The sequence below is a fragment of the Scyliorhinus torazame genome, chromosome 14 (assembly GCF_047496885.1).
Source record: "Scyliorhinus torazame isolate Kashiwa2021f chromosome 14, sScyTor2.1, whole genome shotgun sequence".
NCBI lineage: Eukaryota > Metazoa > Chordata > Chondrichthyes > Carcharhiniformes > Scyliorhinidae > Scyliorhinus > Scyliorhinus torazame.
In genome coordinates this window covers 144,651,083-144,675,467 of record NC_092720.1, presented here as the reverse complement: position 1 = coordinate 144,675,467, position 24,385 = coordinate 144,651,083, and the positions used below count along the sequence as shown (strand labels likewise).

General features: G+C 48.1%; 1 protein-coding gene across 2 annotated transcripts in view; it reads right to left on the bottom strand.

Moving 5' to 3' along the window:
• Positions 1 to 24,385, bottom strand: part of ryk (receptor like tyrosine kinase) — a 492,414-nt gene that overhangs the window by 25,775 nt on the left and 442,254 nt on the right. The gene's annotated exons all lie outside the window — the stretch shown is intronic.

Here is a 24,385-nt window from a genome sequence, read left to right as displayed (position 1 = left end):
AAACAGTCAGGAGTTTATGTGCACGGGTCAAGTCCCGTGAACATTCTCCTGCTGGCACACAAATTATTGTACTTAAAACAGACCTTCATCTGTTATGCATATATTTTTCAACAACTGTACAAAACACAAATTTCCATTTCTGTAGAATTGGCAGAACAACGTGCTTACTACAGACCAATGATTTATGCCAGCTACTTTTCAAAAGATCCGCTTCATATTTCATTTTGAGAGTTTTCCCCCAAAACTACAGAAAGAATTTCAACTGAAACATGGATTTATATGGGCTCCCTTGATCATAAGGGTGGGAAGAAGGGAACATATTTCAATACATACAACAATAGTGCCTTTCATGTAGTAAAACATCCTAAGACACTTCACAGAGGCATTATAAAATATTACACTGAGCCATATCAGGGGATATTTGGTCAGGAAACTAAAAGCTAGGTCAAACTGGTAGGTTTTAAAGCATGTATTAAAGAAGGAAAATGTAATAAAGGATGTAAATTCCAGAGCTTTGGGCATGGGCAACTGAAGACACGGCCAGCAATTGTGGAGGGATTAAAATTAGGGCTGCTGAAGGGGCCAGAAATCTTGTTGGCTTGTGGAGCTGAGGTGGCTAACTGAAATAAGATGGGGGCAAGGTGGAGGGATTTGAGAACAAGGATGAGAATTTTAAAATCAAGACACTGCTCGACAGGAAGATCATGTAGGTCAGCGAGCACTGGGGCTGACAGGGGAACGAACTTGGCATGAGTGAAGACAGGAATAGCAGGATTTTGGATGAGCTCAAGTTTACGGAGGGTAGAATGTGGCAGAGTAGCCAGGAGTGCATTGAATAGTCAGGTTTTGAGATAATAAAGGTCTCTGTATACCAGCTAAGACACACAACAAAGAATAATACAGCACAGGAACAGGCCCTTCGGCCCTCCAGGTGTGCCCTGGTCATGATACCAACCTTGGCCAAAACCCTCAGCACTTCCTTATACCGTATCCCTCTATACCTATCCCATGTATTTGTCAAGATGCCTTTTGAATGCCGTGAATGTACCTTCTTCCACAACCTCCCCTGGCAACGCGTTCAAGGCACTCACTACACTCTGCGGAAAAAAACCTGCCTCGCACATCTCCTCTAAACTTTGCCTCACGGACCTTAACCCTGTGCCCCCTGGTGACTGACCCCTCCACCCGGGGAAAGAATGCCTGTCCATCCAATCTATCCATGCCCCTCATAATCTTGTAGACCTCTATCAGGTCAACCCTCACCCTCTGCCTTTCCAATGAAAACAGTCCGAGTGTATTGAGCCTCTCTGCATAGCTAACACCCTCCAGACCAGGCAACATTCTGCACCCTCTCCAAAGTCTCCACATTATAGAATTGACCGTGCAGAAGGAGGCCATTTGGCCCATCGAGTCTGCACCGGCCCTTGGTAATAGCATCCCACGTAAGCCCATACTCGTAACCCAGTCACCCCACCTAACCTTTTTGCACACTACGGGCAATTTTGCAAGGCCAATCCACCTAACCTGCACATCTTTGGACAGTGGGAAGAAACCGGAGCACCCGGAGGAAACCCACGCAGACACGGGGAGAACATGCAGACTCCGCAGACAGTGACCCAAGCGGGAATCGAACCTGGGACCCTGGAGCTGTGAAGCAACTGTAATAGCAACTGAACATCCTTCTGGTAGTGTGGCGACCAAAATTGCACGCAATGTTCCAAGTGCGGTCTTACCAAGATTCTATACAACTATAGCATGACTTGCCAGTTTTTATGCTCGATACTCCCTCCAATGAAGGCAAGCATCCCGTATGCTTTCTTTTTAAAAAAAAAATGTATTTTTTTACAAACATGTATCAAAACAGGTTGCAGCGAACAAACATCCCAAGAAACATGCTTCCTAACAATCAACTAAACAGTCTGTATAGATTTTTCCCCTTTTTCACTACCCCCCGACGAACAGCCCCTCAAACACGGTCACAACATCCCCCACCTTTCCTCTGAAGAGCCCCATTACTCATACTTTATCTTCTCTAATCGCAGGAAGTCCTGCAGGTCACCCAACCAAGCCGCTACCCCTGGTGGCGATGCTGACCGCCACTCCACCAAAATTCAGAGAGACGAAGGCCACGACATCGGCCTTCCTCCTCTCCATGAGCTCTGGCTCCTCTCGAGACCCCAAATATCACCACCAAATATCACATCCATGCTTCACAATTGATCTCCCCTGCCAACTCTGCTTCCCATTTCTCCTTGATCTTCACCACCCACTTGCCTCCCTCCCCCCCCCAGCCACGTAAATATCCCCAATTCTTCCCTCCCCTTCCACATCTGGGAGCAGCAGTCACTACAGCAGGATGTATCACAGCAAAGTCCCTAACCTGCAGATACCTGAACTCACTCCCCCTCGGCAGCTCTATCCTCTCCCTAAGCTCCTCCAGACTGGCGAACCCTTCCTCCAAATACAGATCCCTCACCTTGACCTGCCCCACTTCCCTCCACCTCCTGTATACACGATCCACTGCCCCCACCCACCGACTCAAACTCATGATTCTAGCACAGTGGCGTTAGCACCAACATCCCTTCCACCTAAAATGCCTCCTCAACTGACTCCATATCTTCACTGTGGACTGCACCGCCGGGCTCCTTGAATACCTACTCGGAGCCATTGGATACGCTGCCGTCACCATAGCTCTCAAACTATACCCCTTACAAGATTCCCCCTCCATCCTAACCAACTCTACCCCTTCTCCTTCCCACCACCACCGCACCTTGTCCACATTCGCCGCCGAAAAATAATGAAGCATGTTCGGCAACGCCAACACCCACTGCTGCCTCTGCCCAGTAGCAGAGTCCTCCCCACCCTCGGCACCTTCCCCGCCCATATAAAGTCAGAAATGATCTTGTCCACTTTCCGAAAAAAGGCCTTTGGTACAAAGATTTGGAGAGCTTGAAAGATAAACAAGAACCTCAGCAGAATATTTATTTTCATCACTTGGACCCTCCCTGCCAGCGTTAGGTGCAGTGCATCCCACCTCTTCAGATCCTCCCAAGCCTCCTCCACCAGCTTTGTTAAGTTCCACTTATGGAGCCCCGTCCATTTCCTCGCTACCTGAATCCCCAAATACCTAAACCTATCCCTCGCTACTGTAAATGGCATCCCCCCTAAATTAGCCCGTTGTGCTAGCTCATTTTCCTGGAATACCTTGCTTTTCCCTACTTGTATCTCCAAACCTCCCTAGTAGGCCCATAATCCTTCCCATACTCTCCAGCGGATCCGAAACACACAGTAAGAGGTCATCGGCATAGAGTGACACCCGATGCTCCCTCTGACCCCTCATAATCCCCCGCCACTCTGCCGACCCCTTGAGAGCCATCGCCAATGGCTCTATGGCCAGCGCAAACAGCGCGAACCGGAAACCATGGCTCAATCGCGAGATTGACTCCCTACTGAAGGACAGATCTGAGACGTTCAAGGCAGACGACCCTGACCTATACAAGAAATCCAGGTACGACCTCCGCAAAGCCATGAGAGAATATCAAACCAAGCTAGAGTCACAGACAGACTCTCGGCGGTTGTGGCAAGGACTAAACAACATAACGGGCTACAAAGCGAAGCCGAACAGTATCTCTGGCAGCAGCGCACCCCTCCCCGATGAACTCAATGCATTCTATGCTTGGTTCGAGCAGGTAACCAACAATCCGCTGCCGAGTGCCCCAGCAGTCCATAATTCACCCATACCCACCATCACAGCTTCCGAAGTCAGATTGGCCTTCCTGAAAGTGAACCCTCGGAGGGCGACAGGCCCAGACGGGATCCCTGGTCGTGCACTCAGAGCCTGCGCGGACCAGCTGGCAGAGGTATTCACGGACATCTTTAACCTGTCCCTACTCCACTCCGAGGTCCCCACCTGCTTCAAGAAGACCACCATCATACCGGTACCAAAGAAGAACCAGGCAACGTGCCTCAATGACTACCGACCAGTGGCCCTGACTTCAGTCGTAATGAAGTGCTTCGAGAGGTTGATCATGAAGCGCATCACCTCCATACTCCCAGAACGCCTTGATCCACTGCAATTCGCATACCGCTGCAACTGGTCCACATCAGACACCATTTCCCTGGCCCTACACTCATCCCTAGAGCATCTCGAAAACAAGGACTCCTACATTAGACTCCTATTTATTGACTACAGCTCCGCCTTCAACACCATAATCCCAGCCAAGCTCTTATCAAAGCTCCAAAACCTAGGCCTTGGCTCCCCACTCTGCAACTGGATCCTCGATTTTCTGACCAACAGACCACAATCAGTAAGAATGAACAACAACACCTCCTCCACAATAGTCCTCAACACCGGTGCCCTGCAAGGCTGCGTACGTAGCCCCCTACTCTACTCCCTGTACGCACACGACTGCGTGGCAAAACTTGGTCCCAACTCCATCTACAAGTTTGCTGATGATACGACCATAGTGGGCCGGATCTCGAATAACGACGAGTCAGAATACAGGCGGGAGATAGAGAACCTAGTGGAGTGGTGTAGCGACAACAATCTCTCCCTCAATGCCAGCAAAACTAAAGAGCTGGTAATTGACTTCAGGAAGCAAAGTACTGTACACACCCGTCAGCATCAATGGGGCCGAGGTGGAGATGGTTAGCAGTTTCAAATTCCTAGGGATGCACATCTCCAAAGTTCTGTCCTGGTCCACCCACGTCGACGCTACCACCAAGAAAGCACAACAATGTTGGCGAGGAGGCCCAAGGCTAACGTGCCTCCGCGGGCGGTGCTGGTGCGGTTTCATCGGTTCGCTGATCGGGTGTGTGCGCTCAGGTGGGCCAAGAAGGAGAGGAGCAGCAGGTGGGAGAACGCGGAGGTTCGAATATACCAGGACTGGAGTGCGGAGGTGGCGAAGAGGGGGGCCAGGTACAATCGAGCGAAGGTGGTGCTGCACAGGAAGGGGGTGAAGTTTGGCATGTTGCAGCCAATGCGACTGTGGGTCACCTACAAGGACCGGCACCATTATTTTGAGTCTCCGGAGGAGGCGTGGGCCTTTGTTCAGGCCGAGAAGGTGGACACAGATTGAGGGTCGGGATGGGCGTTTGGGGACTGCGGTTGATATGTTACTTTTTGAGGGGGGGGCCTTTGCTCTTGGTTTCTTTTTCTTTGTGTTTTTCTCTTTCGGGTCGGTGAGGGTGGTTAGGGCGGGTTGGGCACTGTTTTGGTTGGGTTGGTCGGGGGGCTCTTGGAGGGGGGGGGGGGGGGGGGGTAAGCAAACGGAACAGAGGTGGATGGCCGGCGGTGAGATGGGGCCCCGCGGGGAGGGGGAGGCCTGAGTCGGAGGTGAGGGGACTGGGCCTGTAAAAGGAGCTGCGTCAGAGGTGGCGGGGTCGGGTAGGCGGAAAGCGCGGGCTTTTTCCTACGCTGAAGACTGGAGGGGGTGGGGCCGGGGCGGGGAAGCGAGGGTTGTTTCCCACTCTTAGGATGGAAGGGGGAGGGGGAGAGCCTGTGGGTGGGGAACGGAAGAGGAGGGTGTGTCACAGAATGGGAGGAGTCGAAGGAGAGGCGGGAGTGGCCGGGGTCAGCAGGAGTCAGTTGACTTGTGGAAGTGCAATGGGGGGAGTAAATCAGCTAGGATGGTTCCGAGGAAGTATAGAGAGGTACCTGGAGGCCAACGACAACGGGGAGGTCTGAGTGGGGATGGTATGGGAGGCGCTGAAGGCGAGCTCCCACTAAAAAGGGCGGAGAGGAGCTTCAGGTATTTGGGGGTCCAGGTGGCCAGGAGCTGGGGGGGCCCTGCATTGGCTGAATTTCACAAGGCTGGTGGAGCAAATGGAGGAGTTCAAGAGTTTGGACGCGTTGCCGCTGTCCTTGGCGGGTAGTGTGCAGTCAGTCAAAATGACGGTGCTCCCAAGGTTTTTGTTCCTGTTCCAGTGCCTCCCCGTGTTTATCCCGAAGGCCGATTTTTAGGCGGGTTAACAGGAGTATAATGGGGTTTGTGTGGCGCGAGGGACTCAGAGGGTGAGAAGGATGTTCCTGGAGCGGAGTAGATAGGGGGGGACTGGCGCTGCCCAACCTCTGTGGGTACTACTGGGCCGCCAATGCGACGATGGTGCGCAAGTGGGTGATGGAGGGGGAGGGGGCTGCATGGAAGAGGCTGGAGACGGCGTCTTGTGTGGGTACGAGTCTGGGGGTGCTGGCAACGGCGCCGCTGCTGCTCCCTCCAAAGAGGTATACCACGAGCCCGGTGGTGGTGGCTGCCCTCAAAATCTGGGGGCAGTGGAGGCGGCACAGGGGGGGAAGTTGGGGCCTCGCCGTGGACCCCAATACGGGGGAACCACCGATTCGTCCCAGGGAGAACAGATGGAGGGTTTTCGGGGTGGCACAGGGCAGGGATACGAAAGTTGGGGGCCTGTTTGTGGACGGGAAGTTCGCGAGCCTGGGTAAGCTGGAGGAGAAGTACGGGCTCCCCCCAGGGAACACCTTCAGGTACGTACAGGTAAGGGCGTTTGTCAGACGGCAGGTCTGGGGGGGTGGGAGTGGGGAAGATCTCGGAAACTTACCAGGTGATGCAGGAGGAGGAGGAGGCCTCGGTGGTGGAGGTGAAAGGTAAGTGGGAGGAGGAGTTGGGAGCGGAGATTGAGGAAGGGACGTGGGCAGATGCCCTAGGGAGGGTGAACTCTTCCTCTTCGTGTGCGAGGCTCAGCCTCATACAGTTTAAGGTGCTGCACAGGGCACACATGACCGGGACAAGGATGAGCCGGTTCTTTGGGGGTGAGGACAGGTGTGTTACGTGCTCAGGGAGCCCTGCAAATCACACCTGTTCTGGGCGTGCCCAGCGCTGGAGGAATTCTGGAAGGGCGTAGCGAGGATGGTGTCGAGGGTGGTAGGATCCAGGGTCAGACCGGGCTGGGGGCTCGCAATATTTGGGGTGGCAGAGGAGCCGGGAGTGCAGGAGGCGAAAGAGGCCGGTATTCTGGCCTTTGCGTCCCTGGTAGCCCGGCGAAGGATTCTTCTTCAGTGGAAGGATGCGAGGCCCCCAAGCGTGGAATCCTGGATCAACGATATGGCGGGGTTTATTAAATTGCAGAGGGTGAAATTCGCCTTGAGAGGGTCGGTACAAGGGTTCTTTAGGCGGTGGCAACGTTCTTAGACTTCCTGGCAGAACGGTAGACATTGGTCAATGGCAGCAGCAACTCGGGGGGTGGGTTTACTTTATTTCTGTTTCTATTATTTACACTGGAGGGTCCGAGCGGGTGTATTACTTGTTGTGTTAAGTTGGGGTGTTAATGTTAATTTATTATTTATATGTACAGTGGGGAGGGGGGTAGGGAGGGTTTCTTTTCTAGACCATGTTTTGTACTTAACCCTGTTGGGTTCCTTTTTCATTTTGTTGTTGATATTTTATGAAAACCTGAATAATAATAATTTTTTTTCAAAATAGAAAAACAACTGAATAGGTACTCTAAATGTTAAGTATCTCACTCCAAATTCTCAAAACAATTAATCATTTTTTTCTCTCGCCAAAATGTTCTGTTTCTGGAAATGATTTCAAATGTGAAAATATCTGTCTCAATAAACATGAGCAAACTTATTATTTTAACTTCCTACACATTATGCAATGATCATTCAGTTCTCCAATTTTCAAAGGCATATGGCAGGATCAATTAAAATAACTTCTTGAGTTTCCTTCCTCAACACGTACTCAATGGCATTCATTTTCTCCTTTCCGCATCAACAACCGCAGAGTCACTGGCCAGAATTTTCCAATCCTTCTTAGATACCCTGAACTGGAGGGGCACCAGTATCCTGGGTGTGGGGAGGTTTGCTAGAGCTCTTTGGGAGGGCTTAAACTAGTTTGGCAGGGGGATGGGAACCAGAGCTATGGATCAGAGGATAGGGTAGCTGTTGAACAGGCAGAAATAGTATGCAGCAAGTCTGAGGAAGTATAGACAGTTGGTAGGGCAAAGTTGCACTCAGTGGAATGGGTTAAAGTGTGTCTGTTTCAATGCAAGGAGTGTCAGGAATAAGAGAGATGAACTTAGGGTATGGATCAGTACTTGGAACTACGATGTTGTGGCCATTACGGAGACATGGATTTTACAGGGGCAGGAATGGTTGTTAGATGTTCCGGGGTTTAGATGTTTTCAGAAGAATAGGGAGGGAGGTAAAAGAGGAGGGGGAGTGGAACTGTTAATTAGGGACTGCACCACAGCTGCAGAAAAGGAGGAAGTTGAGGTGGGTTTGTCTACTGAGTCAGTATGGGTGGGTCAGAAACAAGAAAGGAGCAGTCACTTTATTGGGAGTTTTCTATAGACCCCCCAATAGCAGCAGAGAGATAGAGGAACAGATTGGGCGGCAGATCTTGGAAAAGTGCAGAAGTAACAGAGTTGTTGTCATGGGAGACTTCAACTTCCCTAATATTGACTGGAACTTCCTTAGTGCAAATGGTTTGGATGGAGCAGATTTTATCAGGTGTGTATAGGAAAGATTCTGACTCAATGTGTAGATAGGCCGACTAGGGGGGAGGCCATATTGGACTTGGTGCTCGGCAACGAACCAGGCTAGGTGTCAGATGTCTCGGTGGGAGAGCATTTCGGTGACGGTGACCACAACTCCTTGACCTTTACCATAGTCATGGAGAGGGATAGGAACACATAGTATGGGAAGGTATTTAATTGGGGAAGGGGAAATTATACTGCTATTAGGCAGGAGCTGAGGAGCATAAAGTGGGAATAATTGTTCTTGGGGAAATGCACAACGTTAATGTGCGGATTGTTCAAAGAGCACTTGCTGCAAGTGCGGAATAGTTTTGTCCCACTGAGACGAGGAAGGAATGGTAAGATGAAGGAGCCTTGGATGACATGAGAAGTGGAGCTTCTAGTCAAGAGGAAGAAGGGAGCTTACGTAAGGTTGAGGAAGCAAGGATCTTACTCGGCTCTCGAGGGTTACAAGGTAGTCAGGAATGTCCTCAAAAATGGACTGAGGAGAGCTAGAAGGGGGCGTGAAAAAGCCCTGGTGGGAAGGATTAGGGAAAACCCCAAGGCGTTTTACACTTATGTGAGAAATAAGAGGATGATCAGAGTGAGAGTAGGGCCGATCAGGGATAGTGGAGGGAACTTGTGCCCAGAGTCTGAGGAGATGGGGAGGCCCTAAATGAACACTTTGCTTCAGTATTCACTAGCGAGAGGGACCTTGTTGCCCATGAGAACAGTGTGAACCAGGTTAATAGACTCGAACAGTTTGATATTAAGGAGGATATGCTGGAAATTTTGAAACTCATCTGGATAGATAAATCCCCTGGGCCTGATGGAATATACCCAAGCTTACTACGTGAAGCGAGGGAGAAGATTGCTGCGCCGTTGGCAATGATCTTTGCGCCCTCACTCTCCACTGGAGTAGTACCGGATGATTGGAGGTAGGCGAATGTTGTTCCCCTGTTCAAGAAAGGGAATAGGGAAATCCCTGGGAATTACATACCCATCAGTCTTACGGCTGTGGCGAGCAAAATATTGGAAAGGATTCTGAGAGATAGGATTAATGATTATTTGGAAAAACATAGTTTGATTAAAGATAGTCAGCATGGCTTTGTGAGGGGCAGGTCACAGGCCTCATTGAATTCTTTGAGGATGTGATGAGACACATTGATGAAGGTTGGGCCGTGGATGTGGTGTATATGGATTTCAGTAAGGCATTTGATAAGGTTCCCCATGGTAGGCTCATTTAGAATGTGAGGGGGCATGGGATACATGGAAATTTGGCTGTCTGGATACAGAACTGGCTGGCCGAAAGAAGACAGCGAGTGGTAGTGGACGGAAAGCGTTCCGTCTGGTGACCAGTGGTGTCCTGCAAGGAGCTGTTCTGGGACCTCTGCTCCTTGTGATTTTTATAAATTACTTGGATGAGGAAGTGGAAGGGTGAGTCAGTAAGTTTGCCGATGACATGAAGGTTGGGGGAGTTGTAGATAGTGTTGAGGGTTGTTGATGGTTACAACAGGACATTGACAGGATGCAGAGCTGGTCTGAGAAATGGCAGATGGAGTTCAACCTTGATAAATGTGAATTGATTTATTTTGGGAGGTCGAATTTGAATGCTGAATACAGGGTTAAAGGAAGGATTCTTGGAAGTGTGGAGGAACAGAGGCATCTTGGGTCCACGTACATAGATCCCTCAAAATTGCCACTCAGGGTGATAGGGTTACAGAGGTTGTTAAGAAGGCGTATGGTGTGTTGGCTTTCATTAATAGGGGGATTGGGTTTAAGAGTCGTGAGGTTTTGCCACAGCTTTATAAAACTCTAGTTAGACCACACTTGGAATATTGTGTCCAGTTCTGATTGCCTCATTATAGGAAGTGTCATGTGAGAGTACCTTTAAGACATGGATGTTTAAGCAATTGTCATGTGAGGGTACCTTTAAGACATGGATGTTAAGGCAATGTACCTTTAAGAAAACAGTGATGTCAGAGAGTGGGTAGAGCTAGGTTTTACGTCAGCCATTTTGCAGGTTTTTAGTGTCAGTTTTGGAAAAACAGCTTGTGTGTGTCTGTGGGTTTCCAGAGAGCTGCAGATTTTGCAGTTTAGTTTTGCAGTTGGAAAAAGCAGTTTGTGTGTGTCCAGAGAGCTGCATGAAGAAAACAAGGTGCTGGAGCTGAAGTTAACCAAGCTAATATATCTCTGCCATTCTACAGAAAATATATATATCTTTTAATCTGATGTGATACTGTTTAAAGGTGTTAAGTCTCTTGGAAGTTTGAAGGAACATTTTAAGGAGTTATTTACTGTTGCAATATTTTCTGAGTTATCTTTGAAGTAAGGGGTGTTAAGAAATCCAATGTTCATTTGAGATGTTAAGTTGAGTTCATGGAATAAACAGTGTTTTGTGTTTAAAAACCCACGTGTCCATAATTGTAATCCCACACCTAGGGAAAAATCTGTGTGCGAGGAAAAGCAACAAATCCATTAAAGGGAGAGGTTGGTTGAACTCCATGATACATTTTGGGGTTCTGAAAACGCCTCGCCCACAACAATTGGGGGCTTGTCCGGGATAAAAGTCTATCTGTTGGATTGGCTTTTGTGAACTTAAAGACAGTGAAGGATTGATGCTTTTAAGGTGTGGTATTTTAGTTTAAGTGGGGAGTGTGTTGTGAACAATGGCTCTTTCCGAGGCTCAGAAGTTTTTGGGGGGTGGAGACTGTCACACGTAGTACTTTACGGACAGAAACGAAAAGCAGACTGTTAGATTTGGCAAGAACATTGCAGTTAACATTACCTGACAAAATGTGATAAAGATGAGGTAATTAGGGCGGTGGTTAAGCATTTAAAGTTGCCTGAGATAGAGTTCGACTCATTGGAAATGGCAAAAATTAAGTTGCAAATTAAACAAATGGAACATGAGAAAGAATTAAAGCGGCTGGCATGCGAGAGTGAGAGAGAGGAAAAAGAGAGAGAGAGGAAAAAGAAAAGGAGAGAGAAGAAAGAAGAAAAGAAGTAGCCCTAGCAGAACAAAAAGAAAAAGGGAGATACAGATTATCATAGATTATCATAGAATTTACAGTGCAGAAGGAGGCCATTCGGCCCATCGAGTCTGCACCGGCTCTTGGAAAGAGCACCCTACCCAAGGTCAACACCACCACCCTATCCCCATAACCCAGTAACCCCACCCAACACTAAGGGCAATTTTGGACACTAAGGGCAATTTATCATGGCCAATCCACCTAACCTGCACATCTTTGGACTGTGGGAGGAAACCGGAGCACCCGGAGGAAACCCACACACACACGGGGAGGATGTGCAGACTCCACACAGACAGTGACCCAAGCCGGAATCGAACCTGGGACCCTGGAGCTGTGAAGCAATTGTGCTATCCACAAGGCTACCGTGCTGCCCACGGGGAAAAAGATCAGGGGAAAAGATAAAGAGAGGGAGTTTGAACTTCAGAAAATGGCCATGAAACATGACAATCAGTTAAAATTGGCAGACGTAAAGGGAAACGTACAGTTGGATGATAGTGATGAGGATAGTGAGAATGAGCGTCATAGTCGAAAGCTTGGCGGGAATCTATTTAAATAAGTCCAAGCATTGCCTAGGTTGACGAGAAGGAAATGGAAGCCTTTTTCATTTCATTTGAGAAGGTAGCTAAACAAATGAAATGGCCACAGGACATGTGGGTGTTACTGATTCAAACAAAGCTGGTAGGTAGAGCTAGTGAAGTGTTTGCATCACTAGTGCCTGAAGCTTACAGACAAAGGTTTCGAAATTTAAGGAAAGAATTTGGTCAAACATACATGGAGTTTGAAAGGCTCAGAGTAATTTTGATAGATGGATAAGGGCTTTGAAAATAAGACCAAACGTATGAAGCTCACAGAGAAATTATACTTTTGGAGGAGTTTAAAAATTCAATTCCTGACGTAGTGAGAACTCATGTGGAAGAACAGAGGGTTAAAACTGCGTGATTAGCAGCGGAAATGGCAGATGATTATGAATTAGTTCATAAATCAAAGCTTGGTTTCCGACATCAGTTTCAGCCTGTGAGGGATAGAAACTGGGGACATGAGAAATACTCAAGTGGTAAAGGTAAAGGTGATCTGATGGGAGATAATAAAGAGAGTGTACCTCAAATTAAAAAAGAAATCCAGGAGGGTGGAAAGAAATGAAAAGTTTCAGATGTTTTCACTGTAATAAACTAGGCCAAAAGTCACAGTGTTGGTGGTTGAAGAAAAGCACTGGGAAGGCTGATGTGGTACAACAGGATAAGACAGTGGGGTTTGTTAGAGTGGTAAAGGAAAGCCCAAGGGAAGTGAAGGAGGTGCAAACGATTGTACAGCCTGTTCAAGAAGTAATTGTTAAAAAGGTGCCAGATGTCTTTAAAGAATTTACTTGTGTGGGTAAAGTTTACTCACGTGTATCAGGAGGAGCAGGTAAAGAAGTCACAATTTTAAGAGATACAGGGGCTAGTCAATCTTTAATGGTAAGAGATGAGGAATTATGTAGTTTGGGAAGAATGTAGCCAGAAAAGGTGGTGATATGTGGAATTCAGGGTGAGAGGAGTAGTGTTCCATGATATAAGGTAAGGTTGGAAAGTCCAGTGAAGAGTGGTGAAGTGGTAGTAGGAGTAATAGATAAACTATCTTGTCCAGGAATACAGTTTATCTTGGGTAATGATGTAGCTGGATCGCAGGTGGGAGTGATGCCTACTGTGGTTGATAAGCCAGTGGAAAATCAGTCAACTGAAGTGTTGAAGGATGAATATCCTGGGATTTTTCCGGGTTGTGCAGTAACAAGGTCGCAAAGTCACAGGTTAAGACAAGAGGAGAAATCAAAGAGTGAAGACGAAGTTCAAGTGCAATTATCAGAAACGATTTTTGATCAGATGGTTGAAAAAGAACAAGAACAGGTGGAGGATGAGGCGGATATTTTTAGTTCAGGAAAATTGGCGGAGTTACAACAGAAAGATGTAGAAATAAATCAGATATATCAGAAAGCATATACGGACTTCCGGGTGCGGCGATGACCAGCTGAGTCGCACGTTTCGGCAGCTCCCTGTGAAACGGACTTTTGGGCTCTTGATAGGAGCCCCAACGGCAATTTTAACGGCTAAAAACACCGTGCGGTAAACCAGGAGGGTGTTCCCCCTGGACACAGATGGAAAAAGGAGAGGAAAGTGGCCGGATTGCAGCGGATCCTTTGGAACAACGGCAAGGAAGGCAAGCAAAAACCAAGATGGCGTCGGAAGGTGGCAGTTTCATATGGGGCCCTGAACAACAAGAGTTCTTGAAATGCTGCGTGGAGGAGATAAAAAAGGAAATGAAGAAAGAGTTGTTGGCCCCGATACTCCAGGCGATCGAAGGGCTAAAGGAGGAACAAAAGACCCAGGAGCAGGAGCTTCGGGTCGTGAAGGCGAAAGCAGCCGAGAATGAGAACGATATACAGGGCCTGGTGGTGAAGTCGGAGATACAGGAGGCACACCAGAAACAATGTGTGGAGAGGTTGGAGGCACTGGAAAACAACGCAAGGAGGAACAACCTGAGGATTCTTGGCCTTCCTGAAGGTGTGGAGGGGGCGGACGTCGGGGCATATGTGAGCACGATGCTGCATTCGTTAATGGGAGCGGAGGCCCCGACGGGTCCGTTGGAGGTGGAGGGAGCATACCGAGTGATGGCGCGAGGACCGAGAGCAGGAGAAACTCCCAGAGCCATAGTGGTGAGATTCCTCCGTTTTAAGGATAGAGAAATGGTCCTTAGATGGGCGAAGAAAACTCGGTGCAGTAAATGGGAGAACGCGGTGATCCGCGTTTATCAAGACTGGAGTGCGGAGGTGGCGAGAAGGAGGGCGAGCTTTAATCGGGCCAAGGCGGTACTTCACAAAAGGAAGATAAAATTTGGAATGCTGCAACCGGCAAGACTGTGGGTCACATATCAAGGGAGGCACCACTACTTTGAGACGGCGGATGAAGCGTGGACTTTTATTGTAGAAGAAAAACTGGAATGAGTGGATTATGAAAAAGAACGTTTGGACAAAGTGGTGGGGCGAATGGGGGGGGGCGAAGAGGGGTTTTATGTTCTAATCCTGCGGTATGGTAACTTTTCTTTCTCCCACAGGTGGTGATGGGGGGAGGTGGGGAGGGAGAGGAGATGGGGCGTTGGCCATGGGAGGCGGGGCCGAGGGAGAGGCGCGGGCTCGGCTCCTGCGCTATGATAATTATGGCGGGAATAGAGAAACAGGAAGGAGGGGGCGTCGCACGGTGCGAGCCGTGGTCACGGGGGGAAGCAGAGGTCAGCCAGAGTTTGCTGACTTCTGGGAGCAACATGGGGGGAGTAATTACGCTAGCGGGGGGTCTAGCGGGGGGGGGGGTGGGAGGGGGGAATTACTGGGTTGCTGCTGCTGGGGAAAGGGGGGAGTGGGTACGGGAGAGGATGGGCGGGGGGGCACCGCCTGGGGGAGATACAGCTGCGTGGGAACTGGGTGAGAAGCTGGAAAAAGATGATGGCTAACCGGCAAGGGGGGGGGGGGGTGGGAAGCCCCCCAACTCGGCTGATCACGTGGAACGTGAGAGGGCTCAACGGGCCGATAAAGAGGGCACGAGTACTCGCACACCTTAAGAAACTTAAAGCAGATGTGGTTATGTTACAGGAAACGCACCTGAAACTGATAGACCAGGTTAGGCTGCGTAAAGGATGGGTGGGGCAGGTGTTCCATTCGGGGCTGGATGCGAAAAACAGGGGGGTGGCTATATTAGTGGGGAAGCGGGTAATGTTCGAGGCAAAGACTATAGTGGTGGATAACGGGGGCAGATACGTGATGGTGAGTGGCAAATTACAGGGAGAGATGGTGGTTTTGGTAAACGTGTATGCCCCGAACTGGGATGATGCCAACTTTATGAGGCGAATGCTAGGACGCATCCCGGACCTAGAGACGGGAAAGCTGATAATGGGGGGAGACTTTAACACGGTGTTGGAACCAAGGCTGGATAGGTCGAAGTCCAGGACTGGTAGGAGGCCGGCAGCAGCCAAGGTGCTTAAGGATTTTATGGAGCAGATGGGAGGTGTGGACCCGTGGAGATTCAGTAGACCTAGGAGTAAGGAGTTCTCGTTTTTCTCCTATGTCCATAAAGTCTATTCGCGCATAGACTTTTTTGTGTTGGGTAGGGCATTGATCCCGAAGGTGAGGGGAACGGAATATACGGCTATAGCCATTTCGGATCATGCCCCACACTGGGTAGACTTGGAGATAGGGGAGGAAACAGGAGGGCGCCCACCCTGGAGAATGGACATGGGACTAATGGCGGATGAGGGGGTGTGCCTAAGGGTGAGGGGATGTATTGAAAAGTACTTGGAACTCAATGACAATGGGGAGGTTCAGGTGGGAGTGGTCTGGGAGGCGTTGAAGGCGGTGGTTAGGGGGGAGCTGATATCAATAAGGGCACATAAAGGGAAGCAGGAGAGTAAGGAACGGGAGCGGTTGCTGCAAGAACTTTTGAGGGTGGACAGACAATATGCGGAAGCACCGGAGGAGGGACTGTACAGGGAAAGGCAAAGGCTGCATGTGGAATTTGATTTGCTGACTACAGGCGCTGCAGAGGCATATGGGGAGAAGGCGAGCAGATTGCTGGCACACCAATTGAGGAAAAGGGGAGCAGCGAGGGAAATAGGGGGAGTGAGGGATGAGGAAGGAGAGATGGAGCGGGGGGCGGAGAGAGTGAATGAAGTGTTCAAGACATTTTATAAAAAATTGTATGAAGCTCAACCCCCGGATGGGAAGGAGAGAATGATGGATTTTTTGGATCGGCTGGAAATTCCCAAGGTGGAAGAGCAGGAAAGGGTGGGACTGGGAGCACAGATCACGGTAGAAGAAGTGGTGAAAGGAATTAGGAACATGCAGACGGGAAAGGCCCCGGGACCGGACGGATTCCCAGTTGAATTTTACAGAAAGTATTTGGACTTGCTCACCCCGGTACTGACGAGGACCTTTAACGAGGCAAAGGAAAGGGGACAACTGCCCCCGACTATGTCTGAAGCAACGATATCGCTTCTCTTAAAGAAGGAAAAGATCCGCTACAATGTGGGTCCTACAGACCAATTTCCCTCCTAAATGTGGATGCCAAGGTCCTGGCCAAGGTAATGGCAATGAGAATAGAGGAATGTGTCCCGGGGGTGGTTCACGAGGACCAAACTGGGTTTGTGAAGGGGAGACAGCTGAACACGAATATACGGAGGCTGTTAGGGGTAATGATGATGGCCCCACCAGAGGGTGAAACGGAGATAGTAGTGGCGATGGATGCCGAGAAAGCATTTGATAGAGTGGAATGGGATTATCTGTGGGAGGTGTTGAGGAGATTTGGTTTTGGAGAGGGGTATGTTAGATGGGTGCAGCTGTTGTATAGGGCCCCAGTGTGGTCACGAATGGACGGGGATCGGCATATTTTCGGCTCCATAGAGGGACAAGGCAGGGATGTCCTCTGTCCCCATTACTGTTTGCACTGGCGATTGAGCCCCTGGCGATAGCGCTGAGAGGTTCCAAGAGATGGAGGGGAATACTTAGGGGAGGAGAAGAACACCGGGTATCTTTATATGCGGATGATCTGCTACTATATGTGGCGGATCCGGCGGAGGGGATGCCAGAAATAATGCGGATACTTGGGGAGTTTGGGGATTTTTCAGGGTATAAATTGAACATGGGGAAGAGTGAGCTGTTTGTGGTGCATCCAGGGGAGCAGAGTAGAGAAATAGAAGACCTACCGTTGAGGAAGGTAACAAGAGACTTTCGTTACCTGGGGATCCAGATAGCTAAGAATTGGGGCACATTGCACAGGCTAAATTTAACGTGGTTGGTGGAACAGATGGAGGAAGATTTCAAGAGATGGTATATGGTAGCACTGTCAATGGCAGGGAGGGTGCAGGCGGTTAAGATGGTGGTCCTCCCGAGATTCCTCTTTGTGTTTCAGTGCCTCCCGGTGGTGATCACGAAGGCTTTTTTTAAAAGGATAGAAAAGAGCATCATGGGTTTTGTTTGGGCCGGGAAGACTCCAAGAGTGAGGAAGGGATTCTTACAGCGTAGTAGGGATAGGGGGGGGCTGGCATTACCGAGCCTAAGTGAGTATTATTGGGCCGCTAATATTTCAATGGTGAGTAAGTGGATGGGAGAGGAGGAGGGAGCGGCGTGGAAGAGATTAGAGAGGGCGTCCTGTAGGGGGACCAGCCTGCAGGCTATGGTGACAGCCCCATTGCCGTTCTCACCGAGGAACTACACCACGAGCCCGGTGGTGGTAGCTACACTGAAGATTTGGGGACAGTGGAGACGACATGGGGAAAGACCGGAGCATTGGGGGGGTCCCCGATAAGAAACAACCATAGGTTTGCCCCGGGGGGAATGGATGGGGGATATGGAATGTGGCAAAGAGCAGGAATAACGCAACTGAAAGATCTATTTGTGGACGGGAAGTTCGCAAGTCTGGGAGCGCTGACCGAGAAATATGGGTTGCCCCAAGGGAATGCATTCAGGTACATGCAATTGAGGGCTTTTGCGAGGCAACAGGTGAGGGAATTCCCGCAGCTCCCGACACAAGAGGTGCAGGACAGAGTCATCTCAAAGAAATGGGTGGGGGACGGTAAGGTGTCGGATTTATATAGGGAAATGAGGGACGAAGGGGAGACTATGGTGGACGAACTAAAAGGGAAATGGGAAGAAGAGCTAGGGGAGGAGATCGAGGAGGGGCTGTGGGCAGATGCCCTAAACAGGGTAAACTCGTCGTCCTCGTGCGCCAGGCTAAGCCTGATTCAGTTTAAGGTATTACACAGGGCACATATGACTGGAACACGGCTCAGTAAATTTTTTGGGGTGGAGGATAGGTGTGCGAGGTGCTCGAGAAGCCCAGCGAATCATACCCATATGTTTTGGTCATGCCCGGCACTACAGGGGTTTTGGGTGGGGGTGACAAAGGCGCTTTCAAAAGTAGTAGGAGTCCGGGTCGAACCAAGCTGGGGGTTGGCTATATTTGGGGTTGCACAAGAGCCGGGAGTGCAGGAGGCGAGAGAGGCCGATGTTTTGGCCTTTGCGTCCCTAGTAGCCTGGCGCAGGATATTGCTAATGTGGAAAGAAGCCAAGCCCCCGGGGGTGGAGACCTGGATAAATGATATGGCGGGGTTCATAAAGCTAGAGCGGATTAAATTCGTCCTAAGGGGGTCGGCTCAAGGGTTCACCAGGCGGTGGCAACCGTTCGTCGAATATCTTGCGGAAAGATAGATGGGGGAAAAAAGAAGGGAGCAGCAGCAGCCCAGGACTTGGGGGTGGGGGGGGGGGTGGGGGGGGGGGTATAGCCTGTGACAAGGCAGTTGCCAATTAGGGCTAGTTTTCATTTTTGTTATTTAATATTTATTTATTTGTAGTTTTTTGTTTATATAAAAAAGGTCATTATTATCTGTATTGTTATAATGTTGTGTAAAGGATGCACAATGTACTGTGTTGGTTGACCAAAAATGTTCAATAAAATATTTATTAAAAAAAAAAGAAAGCATATACGGAAGAGGAATCGGAGAGTATCCCAGAGTATTATCGTAAAAATGATGTCTTGATGAGAAAATGGAGACCTGTACATATGCAGGCGGATGAAAAGTGGGCAGAAGTTCATCAAGTAGTGTTGCCGGTAGGGTATAGAAAGGAGGTGTTGTGAGTTGCACATGAGGTACCAGTGGAGGTCATTTGGGAATAAGGAAAACTCAAGCTAAAATCCAGAAACATTTTTATTGGCCTGGACTACATAAAGATGTAGTTAAATTTTGTCAATCATGTCACACATGTCAAGTGAAAGGGAAACCTCAAGCAGTGATAAAACCAGCACCCTTAATACCCATTCCAGCATTTGAGGAACCTTTTACAAGGGTCCTAATCGATTGTGTAGGACCGCTTCCTAAAACAAAAAATGGGAATCAATATCTTTTGACTGTAATGGATGTGTCTACTAGGTTTCCAGAGGCCATGCCAGTACGTAATATTACAGCTAAAAGGATTGTGGAGGAGTTACTGAAATTCTTTACTCGATATGGACTACTCACAGAAATTCAATCGGATCAAGGATCAAATTTTACTTCAAAGTTATTCAAAGAAGTTGTGGATAGCTTCGGAATAAAACAATCTAATCAACTGCGTACCATCCAGAATCGCAGGGATCGTTAGAAAGGTGGCATCAGACATTAAAGACAATGTTGAGGGCTTATTGTCAAGATTATCCAGAGAATTGGGATAAAGGAATCCCATTCGTATTGTTTGCCATTAGGGGTGCACCTAATGAGTCTTCCAAATTTAGTCCTTTTGAACTAATTTTTGGACAAGAGGGTAGAGGACCACTTAAATTGATGAAGGTAAAATTGGTGGGTGAGAAATCGGAAATTACACTATTGGATTAGGTGTCAAATTTTGGTGAACGATTAAATAGAGCAGGTGAATTGTCTAGACAACATTTGAAAGTTGCACAAAATGTGATGCTGACAAGAAATCCAAAGTTCGTAGTTTTGCGAGTGGGGATAAAGTTTTAGTGTTGTTACCAGTGGTAGGGGAGTCTTTAAAAGCTAGGTTTTGTGGACCGTATCAGATTGAAAGGAAATTAAGTGAGGTGAATTATGTGGTAAAAACACCAGATAGAAGGAAGACTCACCGAGTGTGTCATGTGAATATGCTTAAAAGGTACTTTGAAAGGGAAGGAGAGAAAAAGGAGGTTTTAATGATTCTAACTCAAAGTGACGAACCAAATCCAGATGACTGTGAATTTGACATACCTCAAATTAAATTGGAAAATGAGGATGTTCTTAAAAATTGGGATGAATTGTTAAGTTACATTCCAGAGGAAAAACAAACTGACCTGAAAGAGGTATTGATATCACCTGGGCAAGTTTGTAGAGATAAATTGGGAAGTACTAAAATGACGATACATGATATAGATGTGGGAAATGCTTATCAAACAACATCCATATGGACTTAATCCTTTAAAATTGGCACAGGTTAACAGAGAGATTGAGAATATGCTGAAGAATGGCACAATTGAAGTGGGTTGCAGCCAATGGAGCTCACCCATAGTGATGGTACCTAAACCAGATGGTACCCAACGGTTGTGTGTGGACTATCAAAAGGTGAATGCTGTTACAAGAACAGACTCTTATCCTATCCCACGTTTGAAGGATTGCATTGAGAAAGTGGGACAATCTGCTTTTATTTCCAACTTCCAGACATTGAAAGAACATTTAAAACATTGTATGGAGTTCTTCGGCCGACTTCAGGCGGTTTGGTGATGAACCTAGCCCAAAGTTAATTTGGAGAAGCCCGAATCACTTTCCTTACGGAGTTGCCGTTATCCTCAAGACGAAGGGAAATAATGCGATTTCTTAACATGAATGAATTTGATCGAACCTTTGTGCAAAGGTTTGGTGGCGTGATTACTCCACTGATGGACTTGCTAAAGAAACCTAAAAAATTTCAATGGACAGCGTACTTTCAACAGGCATTTGACTGCCTGAAAGCAGTGATCACCAATGTTCCTGTATTGGAGAATTGCAAGGGAATCTGTGATCAGATTGAACTAAATTATCTGATTCTGAAGAGAAATGCCGAGGAGTTGAGGAATGGATGGATCGTGCAGAGACTTTGTTCAAAGAGACTGTCAATCGAGAAGGATTTTGGTTGGAGGAAGAGCAAAGAAAAATGGATTATATTATTATACCTGTTTGAGTGTGTTGCTTTCTTTAAATGAAAAGTATTTACTGTGTGCAGTTCTGAGTGGATGGTGCAAAAGTGAAAAACGAAACCATCTTGAAGTTGATGTTTTTTTTTCTTGGGGGGAGGTGTCATGTGAGAGTACCTTTAAGACATGGATGTTTAAGCAATGTACCTTTAAGAAAACAATGATGTCAGAGAGTGGGTGGGGCTGAGGTCAGGTCAGCCATTTTGCAGTTTTTAAGTTTCAGTTTTGAAAAGTGCTTGGCTGGTTTTGCTGAGAGCAGCTTCAAAGTGCCTGGCTGTTTTGCTGTGAGCTGATTAAAAGGAGAAAGCCAGTTTGAGACAGCAGCTTGAGAAGTTCTGGTTTGCTGTGAGTTGCTTGAAGGGAGAAAGCCAGATTTGAAAAGAGCTTGGGGAGTGTCTGTGTTTTGCAGTGAACTGGATCTCTGCCATGAAAGACTATCTCTGGATCATTTGGGTGATTTAAACTTATAACAGTGAAGCCTTTAACTTGATGTGATTTTGTTTAAAGGTGGAAGTTTGAAGGAATATTTTTAGGAATTATTTACTGTTGCAATATTTTCTGAGTTATCTTTGAAGTAAGGGGTGTTAAGAGATCCAATGTTTATTTAAGATGTTAAGTTGAGTTCATGGAATAAACAGTGTTTTGTGTTTAAAAACCCATGTGTCCATAAATTGTAATCCCACACCTAGGGAAAAAGCCGTGTGCTAGGAAAAGCAACAAATACATTAAAGTTGGTTGAACTCCATGATACATTTTGGGGTTCTGAAAACGCCTCGCCCATAACAGAAGGATGTGGATGCTTTGGAGAGGGTACAGAGGAGATTTACCAGGATGCTGCCTGGACTGGAGGGCATGTCTTCTGAAGAAACGTTGAGGGAGCTAGGGCTTTTCTCACTGGAGCGAAGAAGGCAGACAGGTGACTTGATAGAGGTGTATAAGGTCATGAGTGGCATGGATAGAGTGGATAGAACATGGAACAGCACAGACGAGGACCTTCGGCCCTCGATGTTGTGCTGAGCTTTGTCCGAAACCAAGATGAAGCTATCCCACTCCCACAGCACAGTACAGGCCATTCAGTCAACGATGTTGTGCCGACCATTTATCCTAATTTACTGCTGCCCATGTGCCTGTCGAAGAGTCGCTTAAATGTCCCTAATGACTTTTGAGTCCACTACCTCTGCTGGCAGTGCATCCCACACACCCACCACTCTCTGTGTAAAGAACCTACCTCTGGCATCTCCCCTAGACCTTCCTCCAATCACCTGAAAATTATGTCCCCTCGTGACAGCCATTTCCACTCTGGGGAAAAGTCTCTGGATAATATTATCCGTCCGGGATAATATGGTGAAGATCACTTCAACCCTTCTGACCGTGGCAGCCGCTGGCTGCGCACAGCTAAAGGCTACCGCTGATCGGGACTTGGCAATTCTCGTAATGTGAGCACCTGACAGCTCCGAAGTGGATCCCTGTGGGTACACAGGTAATGGCGCAAGGAGTCGTTGCTGCCAAGCTTTGCGAAAGTCAAGGAGACACAGCCGGAGTGGGAAGTTGGAACTTGGGAATTTGTAACAGTGAGGTAATTTGGTGCAGAGTGGGAGAAGGTGCTTTTTCCCGACTGTTTTGTTCTCTCTCTTTCTTCTGGCCTGTAACTTTTAATCTGCAGGGAGAGAACCAGAGAGCATCTGAGAACCTGGAAATGTAACTGATTTTTATTTTTTTGATTACCTTTTCAAATTGTGTGTTGCGGTGGGGAGGGGGGGAAATGAAGTGACATCACAGTAAAGCTGTGACCTGATTGGCTGGTTGGGAAGCTACACTAAATTAAAAAATTAAGCATTGTTAAACTAATTAAACATAATTACTTAATTATAATTTAGAGGGGTAGCTAAGCCAGAGATCGGAGAGTACTGTATTGAGCTTTCACATTTATAGTAGAAATCTAGTGCCAGGAAACATATAGTTAACAGTAACTTTTAAAAAAAACTTTTAAATTTAATTTACTAATTATTTGACGCAATGTCAGTTAGAGGGGTGCAGTGCTCTGACTGTGAGATTTGGCAGCTCCAGGAGGCTTCCAGCGTCCCGGATGGCTTCATCTGCGGAAAGTGCACCCAACTGGAGCTCCTCACTGACCGCATGGTTCGGTTGGAGCAGCAGTTGGATGCACTTAGGAGCATGCAGGTGGCGGAAAGCATCATAGATAGCAGTTATATAAATGTGGTCACACCCAAGGTGCAGGCAGAGAAATGGGTGACCATCAGAAAGGGCAGGTAGTCAGTGCAGGAATCCCCTGTGGTTGTCCCCCTCTTGAACAGATACTGTCAAGGGGGGATAGCCTATCAGGGGAAAACAGCAGCAGCCAGAGCAGTGGCACCACGGCTGGCTCTGATGTTCAGAAGGGAGGGTCAAAGCGCAGAAGATCAATAGTCATAGGAGACTCTATAGTCAGGGGTACAGATAGGCGCTTCTGTGGACGTGAAAGAGACTCCAGGATGGTATGTTGCCTCCCTGGTGCCAGGGTACAGGATGTCTCCGAACGGGTAGCGGGCATCCTGAAGAGGGAGGGCAAACAGGCAGAGGTCGTTGTACATATTGGGACTAACGACATAGGCAGGAAGGGGCATGAGGTCCTGCAGCAGGAGTTCAGGGAGCTAGGTAGAATGTTAAAAGACAGGACCTCTAGGGTTGTAATCTCGGGATTACTCTCTGTGCCACGTGCCAGTGAGGCTAGAAATAGGAAGATAGAGCAGCTAAACACGTGGCTAAACAGCTGGTGTAGGAGGGAGGGTTTCCGTTATTTGGACCACTAGGAGCTCTTCCCGGGCAGGTGTGACCTGTATAAGAAGGATGGGTTTCATCTAAACTGGAGAGGCATAAATATCCTGGCTGCGAGGTTTGCTCGTGTCACACGGGAGGGTTTAAACTAGTATGGCAGGGGGGTGGGCACGGGAACAATAGGTCAGAAGGTGAAAGCATTGAGAGAGAACTAGGGAATAGGGCCAGTATGGCTCTGAGGCAGAGCAGACAGGGAGATGTTGCTGAACACAGCGGGTCTGGTGGCCTGAAGTGCATATGTTTTAATGCAAGAAGTATTACGGGTAAGGCAGATGAACTTAAGAGCTTGGATTAGTACTTGGAACTGTGATGTTGTTGTCATTACAGAGACCT